Genomic DNA, 10214 nt, shown 5'->3' on the forward strand with positions numbered 1-10214 from the left:
AGCTAAATAAGCTACAAGTTATTTTTTTGCGAGCTCTGCACAGTGTTCACCTAAAGCTACATGTAGAAGGTTGGTGGTGTTTTCCTGATCCTATCACTACCGCAGGCAGTTAAATGAGCTACAAGTTAGTTTTTTGCGAGCTCTGCACAGTGTTCAGCTAAAGCTACCTGTAGAAGGTTGGTGGTGTTTTCCTGATCCTATCACTACCGCAGGCAGCTAAATAAGATACAAGTTATTTTTTTGCGAGCTCTGCACAGTGTTTACCTAAAGCTACCTGTCGAAGGTTGGTGGTGTTTTCCTGATCCTATCACTACCGCAGGCAGCTAAATAAGATACAAGTTATTTTTTTGCGAGCTCTGCACAGTGTTCAGCTAAAGCTACCTGTAGAAGGTTGGTGGTGTTTTCCTGATCCTATCACTACCGTAGGCAGCTAAATAAGCTACAAGTTATTTTTTTGCGAGCTCTGCACAGTGTTTACCTAAAGCTACCTGTCGAAGGTTGGTGGTGTTTTCCTGATCCTATCACTACCGCAGGCAGCTAAATAAGATACAAGTTATTTTTTTGCGAACTCTGCACAGTGTTCAGCTAAAGCTACCTGTAGAAGGTTGGTGGTGTTTTCCTGATCCTATCACTACCGTAGGCAGCTAAATAAGCTACAAGTTATTTTTTTGCGAGCTCTGCACAGTGTTTACCTAAAGCTACCTGTCGAAGGTTGGTGGTGTTTTCCTGATCCTATCACTACCGCAGGTAGTTAAATAAGCTACAAGTTAGTTTTTTGCGAGCTCTGCACAGTGTTCACCTAAAGCTACCTGTAGAAGGTTGGTGGTGTTTTCCTGATCCTATCACTACCGCAGGCAGCTAAATAAGCTACAAGTTATTTTTTTGCGAGCTCTGCACAGTGTTCAACTAAAACTACAAGTTAGTGTAGTGCGAGCTCTGCACAGTGTTCAGCTAAAGCTACCTGTAGAAGGTTGGTGGTGTTTTCCTGATCCTATGACTACCGCAGGCAGCTTAATAAGCTACAAGTTATTTTTTTGCGAGCTCTGCACAGTGTTCAGCTAAAGCTACAAGTTAGTGTAGTGCGAGCTCTGCACAGTGTTCAGCTAAAGCTACCTGTAGAAGGTTGGTGGTGTTTTCCTGATCCTATCACTACCGCAGGCAGCTAAATAAGCTACAAGTTAGTTTTTTGCGAGCTCTGCACAGTGTTCAGCTAAAGCTACCTGTAGAAGGTTGGTGGTGTTTTCCTGATCCTATCACTACCACAGGCAGCTAAATAAGCTACAAGTTATTTTTTTGCGAGCTCTGCACAGTGTTCACCTAAAGCTACATGTAGAAGGTTGGTGGTGTTTTCCTGATCCTATCACTACCGCAGGCAGCTAAATAAGATACAAGTTATTTTTTTGCGAGCTCTGCACAGTGTTCAGCTAAAGCTACCTGTAGAAGGTTGGTGGTGTTTTCCTGATCCTATCACTACCGTAGGCAGCTAAATAAGCTACAAGTTATTTTTTTGCGAGCTCTGCACAGTGTTTACCTAAAGCTACCTGTCGAAGGTTGGTGGTGTTTTCCTGATCCTATCACTACCGCAGGTAGTTAAATAAGCTACAAGTTAGTTTTTTGCGAGCTCTGCACAGTGTTCACCTAAAGCTACCTGTAGAAGGTTGGTGGTGTTTTCCTGATCCTATCACTACCGCAGGCAGCTAAATAAGCTACAAGTTATTTTTTTGCGAGCTCTGCACAGTGTTCAACTAAAACTACAAGTTAGTGTAGTGCGAGCTCTGCACAGTGTTCAGCTAAAGCTACCTGTAGAAGGTTGGTGGTGTTTTCCTGATCCTATGACTACCGCAGGCAGCTAAATAAGCTACAAGTTATTTTTTTGCGAGCTCTGCACAGTGTTCAGCTAAAGCTACCTGTAGAAGGTTGGTGGTGTTTTCCTGATCCTATCACTACCGCAGGCAGCTAAATAAGCTACAAGTTAGTATTTTGCAAGCTCTGCACAGTGTTCAGCTAAAGCTACCTGTAGAAGGTTGGTGGTGTTTTCCTGATCCTATCACTACCACAGGCAGCTAAATAAGCTACAAGTTAGTTTTTTGCGAGCTCTGCACAGTGTTCATTTAAAACTACAAGTTAGTGTAGTGCGAGCTCTGCACAGTGTTCAGCTAAAGCTACCTGTAGAAGGTTGGTGGTGTTTTCCTGATCCTATCACTACCGCAGGCAGCTAAATAAGCTACAAGTTATTTTTTTGCGAGCTCTGCACAGTGTTCACCTAAAGCTACCGGTAGAAGGTTGGTGATGTTTTCCTGATCCTATCACTACCGTAGGCAGCTAAATAAGCTACAAGTTATTTTTTTGTGAGCTCTGCACAGTTTTTACCTAAAGCTACCTGTCGAAGGTTGCTGGTGTTTTCCTGATCCTATCACTACTGCAGGTAGCTAAATAAGCTACAAGTTAGTTTTTTGCAAGCTCTGCACAGTGTTCACCTAAAGCTACCTGTAGAGGGTTGGTGGTGTTTTCCTGATCCTATCACTACCGCAGGCAGCTAAATAAGCTACAAGTTAGTTTTTTGCGAGCTCTGCACAGTGTTCAGCTAAAACTACAAGTTAGTGTAGTGCGAGCTCTGCACTGTGTTCAGCTAAAGCTACCTGTAGAAGGTTGGTGGTGTTTTTCTGATCCTATCACTACCGCAGGCAGCTAAATAAGCTACAAGTTAGTTTTTTGCGAGCTCTGCACAGTGTTCAGCTAAAGCTACCTGTAGAAGGTTGGTGGTGTTTTCCTGATCCTATCACTACCGCAGGCAGCTAAATAAGCTACAAGTTATTTTTTTGCGAGCTCTGCACAGTGTTCACCTAAAGCTACATGTAGAAGGTTGGTGGTGTTTTCCTGATCCTATCACTACCGCAGGCAGTTAAATGAGCTACAAGTTAGTTTTTTGCGAGCTCTGCACAGTGTTCAGCTAAAGCTACCTGTAGAAGGTTGGTGGTGTTTTCCTGATCCTATCACTACCGCAGGCAGCTAAATAAGATACAAGTTATTTTTTTGCGAGCTCTGCACAGTGTTTACCTAAAGCTACCTGTCGAAGGTTGATGGTGTTTTCCTGATCCTATCACTACTGCAGGTAGCTAAATAAGCTACAAGTTAGTTTTTTGCGAGCTCTGCACAGTGTTCACCTAAAGCTACCTGTAGAGGGTTGGTGGTGTTTTCCTGATCCTATCACTACCGCAGGCAGCTAAATAAGCTACAAGTTAGTTTTTTGCGAGCTCTGCACAGTGTTCAGCTAAAACTACAAGTTAGTGTAGTGTGAGCTCTGCACAGTGTTCAGCTAAAGCTACCTGTAGAAGGTTGGTGGTGTTTTCCTGATCCTATCACTATCGCAGGCAGCTAAATAAGCTACAAGTTAGTTTTTTTGTGAGCTCTGTACAGTGTTCACCTAAAGCTACCTGTAGAGGGTTGGTGGTGTTTTCCTGATCCCATCACTACCGCAGGCAGCTAAATAAGCTACAAGTTATTTTTTTGCGAGCTCTGCACAGTGTTCACCTAAAGCTACCTGTAGAAGGTTGGTGGTGTTTTCCTGATCCTATCACTACCGCAGGTAGCTAAATAAGCTACAAGTTATTTTTTTGCAAGCTCTGCACAGTGTTCACCTAAAGCTACCTGTAGAAGGTTGGTGGTGTTTTCCTGATCCTATCACTACCGCAGGCAGCTAAATAAGCTACAAGTTAGTTTTTTGCGAGCTCTGCACAGTGTTCAGCTAAAACTACAAGTTAGTGAAGTGTGAGCTCTGCACAGTGTTCAGCTAAAGCTACCTGTAGAAGGTTGGTGGTGTTTTCCTGATCCTAACACTACTGCAGGCAGCTAAATAAGCTACAAGTTAGTTTTTTGCGAACTCTGCACAGTGTTCAGCTAAAGCTACCTGTAGAAGGTTAGGTGGTGTTCTCATACTACAGGCAGGCAGTTGATTTTGCTAGCTGCAGTATCAGTATATATATATATATATATATATATATATATATATATATATATATATATATATCCCAGCTTAGTGTAGCTACAGGCCATTAGTATGTCTGGAAGGCCAACAAGGAGAGGCAGACAGTCACAGGCCAATAAAAGAGGGCAAGCAGGCTCTGTGTCTAGAGGCAACAGTGCTGGTCATGGAGACGGTGCATCCTCATCAGCATGTGGCCGTGGGACATGCTTGGCCTTTTTTTCGGCAGCTGGCCGTGTTGAGCCGCAACATGCGGAAAACTTGGTTGAGTGGATGACCAAGCCTTCCTCATCCTCCTCATCCTCTCTCACCCATGCTCAGGGTACTTTGTCTGGCAAAGCAGCTGCCAACATGGCCTCTTCCCTCGGCTCAATGGCATCAGTGACTCCTTCCCTAGCCCCACCATGTCCTCCTGAGGAGTCCCTCGAACTGTTTGACCACAGTGTTGGGTACATGCTCCAGGAGGATGCCCAGCATTTAGAAGGCTCTGATGATGATACTGAGCTAGATTAAGGCAGTAACATGAGCACGGACAGAGGGGGTGCCCAAGAAGGACAGCAATCTGGCAGTCATGCACCCCCTGCTGCAGCATACGGCCAGGTTTGCTCCAGTGATGAGGAGGGAGGGGATGATGAGGTCACTGACTCAACGTGGGTGCCTGATAGGAGAGAGAAGGAGGAGGCACATCACCAACGAGGCAGGATGCCCTCCAGGGGCCAGCCTAAGGGCAGCACACTGACTGCATCAAACCCCAAAGCTCCGCATGTGCAGGGCGCTGCTGTCTCTGCGCGTTATTCCAAAAGTTCTTTGGTGTGGGCCTTTTTTTAGACGAGGTCATTAGATCGCACCGCTGCTATTTGCAACAAATGTCTCAAGCGTATCTCGCGTGGCCAAAACATCTGCCGCTTGGGTACCACATGCTTGACCAGACATATGTTGACCTGCCATGCAGTTCGTTGGCAAGCGTATCTAAAAGACCCACACCAAAGAACAAAGAGGACCTCTCCTTGCTCCTCATCAGCTGAGATCTCCAACCCCACTATACCTTCAGTCCTCTCTGAGACCTGCACTGAGAGGAATGAAGGTGTAGAATTAGGTGTGTCACAGCCAAGTACTTGTGAGCAATCTGCTTTCGGTACACCGACGTCAGATTGTACCAAGCAAATTTCCCTGCCCCAGCTGCTGCACCGCCGAAAGAAGTTCGCTTCCAGCCATCCACATGCCCAGCGGTTGAATGCTAGCGTGGCAAAATTGCTAGCACTTCAACTGCTGCCTTTTCAGTTGGTAGACTCTGCCCCCTTCCGTAAGTTTGTGGAATGTGCGGTTCCTCAGTGGCAGGTACCCAACGCCACTTTTTCTCACGGAAGGTGATACCGGCTCTCTACTTGCATGTGGAAAGCAATGTCCATGCCTCGCTGGACAGGGCGGTCAGCGGTAAGGTGCATATTATCGCTGACTCATGGTCCAGCAGGCATGGACAGAGACGTTACCTAAGTTTCACTACGCATTGGGTGACTCTGCTGGCAGCTGGGAAGGATGCAGGACAAGGTGCAGTAGTGTTGGAGGTTGTTCCGCCACCACGCCTCCAAAATGCCACTACTAATGATTGTGACACACCTCTCTCCTCCACCCCTCCTCTTCTTCTTCCTCCATGGCCTCTTCCTGTGCTTTGTCCTCGGAACCAGCGGTGCTCCGTAGCCGTTTAAGGGGCTACGCAAGTATGCAGGCCAAAAGATGCCATGCAGTGCTTGAGCTGGTGTGCTTGGGGGACAGGAGCCACACTGGGGCAGAGGTTCTGTCAGCTCTGCAGGGGCAGGTTCAGAGGTGGTTGACGCCATGCCAACTTAAGGCAGGAATGGTGGTTTGCGACAATGGCACCAACCTCCTCTCTGCCCTCCGACAGGGACAAATGACCCATGTGCCCTGTTTGGCTCACGTCCTTAACTATGTGGTGCAGCGGTTCTTGGGCAGGTACCCGGGCTTACAGGCTGTCCTGAGGCAGGCCAGGAAAGTCTGTGTGCATTTCCTCCAGTCATATAATGCCAGTGCTTGGCTGGCAGACCTCCAAAAGGAGTTTAACCTGCCCAAGAACCGCTTAATCTGTGACATGCCCACCAGGTGGAACTCAACGTTGGCCATGCCGCAGTGGCTGCACATGCAGCAGAGGGCCATCAATGAGTACCTGTGCGACTATGGCACCAGAACAGGGTCAGGGGAGCTTGTTTTTTTTCCCCACGCCAGTGGGCCATGATCAGGGATGCATGCACTGTCCTGTCACCATTTGAGGAGGCCACGAGGATGGTGAGCAGTGACAGTGCATGCATCAGTGACACTGTCACCCTTGTCCACCTGTTGGAGCACACGCTGTGTGGAATAATGGACAGGGCACTTGAGGCAGAACAGAGGCAGGAAGAGGAGGACTTAGCTCTCAAGGCTGCCTTTATCCAGACAGTGTTCCTGCGTGCCTGCCGATCACACAGGAAGAGGACAAGGAGGAGGAGGAGGATTGTGTCAGTATGGAGGTGGAGCCTGGCAATCAGCATCAGTCTTTAAGGGATCAGTCCCAAGAAACACATGGACTTGTACGTGGCTGGGAGGAGGTGGCTAAGGACCATGTCGATCCTTAGTGACCCAGAGGACTCCGGACCGAATGCCTCAGCAAACCTACGCTGCATGGCCTCCCTGATCCTGCAAAGCCTGCGTAAGGATCCTCGTATTCGTGGTATCAAGGAGAAGGACCAATACTGGCTGGCAACCCTCCTTGATCCACATAACAAGGGTAAGGTTGCGGACCTTATCTTGCCGTTGCAGAGGGAGCAGAGGATGAAAAATCTTCGGGAGGCCTTGCAGAAAGGTCTGTGCAACGCGTTCCCAGAGACTGGGAGGTTACAAACTCCTGTTTCTGGACAACGTGTTGCTGAGGCTTCGGTCAGTCAAAGAAGGAGCCGTGGAGAAGGTGGCCGTCTGACCGATGCGTTCAGACAATTTTTTAGTCCGCAGCCCCAAGGTATGATCGGTTCCAGCAACCTAGGGGCAAGATCTGACTTGGACACCTTTCCCACCGAAAATCCTCTGGGTTACTGGGTCTTGAGGATGGATCACTGGCCAGAGCTTGCACAGTATGCAACTGAGCTACTGGCCTGTCCTGCATCCAGCGTTCTTTCGGAACGCACATTCAGTGCTGCTGGAGGCTTTGTAAGCGATCACAGGGTGCGTCTGTCCACTGACTCGGTCGATCGACTGACCTTCATAAAAATGAATCAGTCTTGGATCACCTCCAGCTACCAAGCACCTGATGCTGATGTAACTGAATAATTTTTTTTGAAATCTCAGATCCCTTCAAAGACTGCCTATGCTGATGCTGAGTGACTATCCTGGGTAATTATCCTCTTCCTCCTCAATGATCACACCGATAGCTTGTAAGAACATTTTTGGTCCTGGGCGCCGCCACCAGTGCCTAAGGCCCAATTTTTCAGCCCCTGTTTAACAGGGGCGTGTAATTACAATTTTTGATGCAATACTTTGCAGCAGGGCTCGTTCCTGCGTTCCAACTAGAGTTTCTGTGAGGGGTTGCAGTGTTGTGGCACCAACACTAGTGCCTAAGGCCTAATTTTTCAGCCCCTGTTTAACAGGGGCGTGTAATTACAATTTTTGATGCAATACTTTGCAGAAGGGCTCGTTTCTGCATTCCAACTAGAGTCTCTGTGAGGGGTTGCAGTGTTGTGGCACCAGCACCAGTGCCTAAGGCCCAATTTTTCAGCCCCTGTTCAACAGGGGCATGTAATTACAATTCTTGATCTAATATTTCACAGCAGGGCCCGTTTCTGAGCCCACCAAGAGTGAGTGAGGACTTACAGTGTTGTGGCACCAGCACCACCACCACAACCAAAGGCCCAATTTTTCTGCCCCTGTTCAACAGGGGCATGTAATTACAATTCTTGATCTAATATTTCACAGCAGGGCCCTGTGAGGGCTTACAGTGTTGTGGCCACAACAACACCTAAGGCCCAAATTTCTGCTGAGTATATAAGGCAGGCCCCTACTTTCAAACATCCAACTTACAAACGACTCCTACTTGCAAACGGAAGGAGACAACAGGAAGTGAGATGAAATCTACCCCTAGGAAGGGAAATTCTCTCCTTTAAGAGTTAATATGGGAAAAACATTTCTCCTTTCCACTGATGCTTTATCATCAATCCTTGTTTCACAAAAAAAACAAATTTTCAAAAAACATTTGTCATTAGGACAAAAAGTGAGGTGAAATCTTCTGAAGAGGAGCACAGACAGCAAAACAAATGTCAAAGGGGTGATAACCCTTCCCTATGTTTTCCAAAAAGCTTAAAATAGATTTTTTAGCTGGAGCTAAACACGATAAAAATGTACCCGTTCAAAATTACAAACAGATTCTACTTAACAACAAACCTACAGTCCCTGTCTTGTTTGCACCGCCTGTATACTGCTGTTCAGAGTATATAGGGCCTGGTGGCCCCACGCCTTTCCTTTTTTTAATTTGGGTGCGGGGTTCCCCTTAATATCCATACAAGACCCAAAGGGCCTGGTAATGGACTGGGGGGTACATCCATATTGCCAGGACCCGACATTACATTAAAGCCGCAAGCAGTTTTAAATGACTTTTTTTCCTTTAAAAATTACATTTTGTGCAGGGACTTTTCTAAGCATGGGAAACACACGCCACTTTACAGGCATACTATAGACACCCCCCAGGTACGATATTTAAAGGAATACTTAACTTTTTTTTTTTTTTTTTACTTTAAGCATCAATAAAATCACTGCTCCCAAAAAAACGGACGTTTTTAAAAGTTTTTTTTGCATTGATACATGTCCCCTGGGGCAGGACCCGGGTCCCCAAACCCTTTTTAGGACAATACCATGCAAATTAGCCTTTAAAATGAGCACTTTTGATTTCGAACGTTCGAGTTCCATAGATGTCAATGGGGTTCTAACGTTCGTGCAAATTTTCGGTCCGTTCGCAGGTTCTGGTGCGAACCGAATTGAGGGGTGTTCGGCTCATCCCTACTCTTGGGATTCGTATCGGAGAACATGTGAATAACATCAAGAGAGGTCTTGGGTCCCATAGCATCTCCAAGCATTTCCGACAATGCCATAATAGGGATCCCAGATGTTTGAAATTCTGGGGGATTGAAAGGGTGGACCGGCATTGGAGGGGGGGTAACTATTTCTGTCATATTAGTCAGAGAGAATCTTATTGGATTGTAGAGACTAAGGTTTTGACACCTGAAGGGTTAAATGTCAACTTCGACCTTAACTGCTTCATCTCTGACAAATAAATTCCCTCTCTCCTTTTATTGATAATATTTTATTAATAACTAGGGATGGGCCGAACACCCTCTGTTCGGTTCACATCCAGAACATGCGAACAGGCAAAAAATGTGTTCGAACACGCAAACACCGTTAAAGTCTATGGGACACAAACATGAAAAATCAAAAGTGCTGATTTTAAGGTTAATATGCAAGTTATTGTCATAAAAAGTGTTTGGGGACCTGGGTCCTGCCCCAGGGGACATGTATCAAGGCAAAAAAAAGTTTTAAAAATGGCCGTTTTTTCGGGAGCAGTGATTTTAATAATGCTTAAAGTGAAACAATAAAAGTGAAATATTCCTTTAAATTTTGTACCTGGGGAGTGTCTATAGTATGTCTGTAAAGTAGCGCATGTTTCCCGTGTTTATAACAGTCCGAGAGCAAAATGACATTTCTAAAAGAAAAAAAGTCATTTAAAAGTGCTAGCGCTAGTGCCGGCTATTAACCCCTTCCCGCCGACCGTACGCACATCTGCGTACTCGGCTTTCCGGGGTTATACCGGGATGATGCCTGCAGCTGCAGGCATCATCCCGGTACCGTTGTTTAGAGCCAGCGATCGGCTATCCGAGTATAACAACCGATGCGGCTGTTATACCGGAGAAGCAGAAGGGGACATCCCCCCTCCCGCCGCCTCCCGCCGTGCGATCGGGAGGCCCGGTGTCCAATCGGCCGCCTTCGGCGGCTGGGGCAGGCTGGAACGAAGCTGTGGGCAGCTTCGTTCCAGCCTTCCCAATGTAAACGCGGAAGCGACGTCATGACGTCACTTCCCGTTTACTCTGCTGCCAATGGCGCCGGTTTTAAAAAAATATACAGTGTTCAGAATCGCTGTTTATGGCGATCTGAATACTGTGAAGTGCAAAGGAGGGATCGGGGGTCTTTTAGACCCCCGATT

Source organism: Aquarana catesbeiana, linkage group LG02 (assembly GCF_042186555.1).
Source record: "Aquarana catesbeiana isolate 2022-GZ linkage group LG02, ASM4218655v1, whole genome shotgun sequence".
Classification (NCBI taxonomy): domain Eukaryota; kingdom Metazoa; phylum Chordata; class Amphibia; order Anura; family Ranidae; genus Aquarana; species Aquarana catesbeiana.